Consider the following 1,275-nt stretch of genomic DNA (forward strand, 5'->3'; position numbering starts at 1 on the left):
AAACAGAAAGGGTCAATGTAACTGCATGAATTGGCCCGCATTTGTGGGCTATTTCCATATATGTTCCTTGTAACTAGCAAGAGTAAACATCTCAACGATCAACTGGCAGGAATGTAACAGGAAATAGGCAAGTGGGATAATGCCAATTTTCCCTTCAACTTTAATTGCACAGAATAATAAATTGTTTAAAACTAGCTAGAAGCACAAGTATTGACTATCTCCCTGTCTACAAGTGCCTCCAGCGCGTAGATTGGTTCAGCCGAGCCCAGCTGTTCCAGAATCGTGGAACACAGCGTTCCTTGAAGACCAGCATTGCAACAGAGTAGAGTTGGGATAGGAAAGAAGCCAGGACCTTCCCTTTTTCTCATGAGCTGTTGTACAAGTTTAAATGTTAATTAGTGTTACTGAATAAGTAAGTACTTCAATGTTAGTGGATGGGTAGGATGGTTTTGGGGGTAGGGTAGGGGAGGAGATACTTAATGGAAGGATGGATTAGCACAAGAGAGAGATGGGAGAATGTGGCCATACATCAGAACAGTCAAAGAGGTCAGGACATAATTGGGTTGGGGGAGATGTGTGGTCAGTTCCAAGAAACTATTCAAAGTACACTCTCCAGCTCATTCCCAAGGCCACCATTGCCAATGTGAACTGTATAATTTATATGAAGATTAGTCCCAGTACTTTTTTTTTTAAACAAACCATGACTCCTGCTTTTCAGTACACGCTATGATACAGTGTAGCTCTTGATAGGGGTCCTATAAACTAATCCCACCAAGGAGGTCATTTCTCTGCTAGGTCTTTGATCTACCAATATCTTTTCTCACTAATATTCTGATCTCATTTTTTACTAACAGAACTACCCTACTTCCTATCCCTTCCCACCATTTCTAAGATGTCAAATACCCTTGAATATTCAGTTCCTAGCCTTGATCAGTTTTCAACTATCTCTCTGTAATCACAATTATATTTTCCCATTTATTTCTGGTTGTCCTGACAATCATTTTGATCTTGTTTAGAATGCTAGAAGTATTCAGATAAACAACAATTTTTAACAACTTTCCCAATTCTTGCCTCATTTGGTGGTACACTGTTTCCATTTCTGTCACACTTTGCTTGTCATTATCAATATCATGATAATGCATTATTGCTTTCTTAAAATCTCCCCTATCTCTTACAGCACCAACTACCAGCCTGTCCCTATTTATTTAATATAAAGCCCTCCCTTCAGCGAGGACACTGGTCAGAGCATGGTTCAATAGAAGTGTTTGCTCTTTG

Source organism: Rhincodon typus, chromosome 2 (genome assembly GCF_021869965.1).
Source record: "Rhincodon typus isolate 14 chromosome 2, sRhiTyp1.1, whole genome shotgun sequence".
In the NCBI taxonomy this organism is placed as follows: Eukaryota; Metazoa; Chordata; class Chondrichthyes; order Orectolobiformes; family Rhincodontidae; genus Rhincodon; species Rhincodon typus.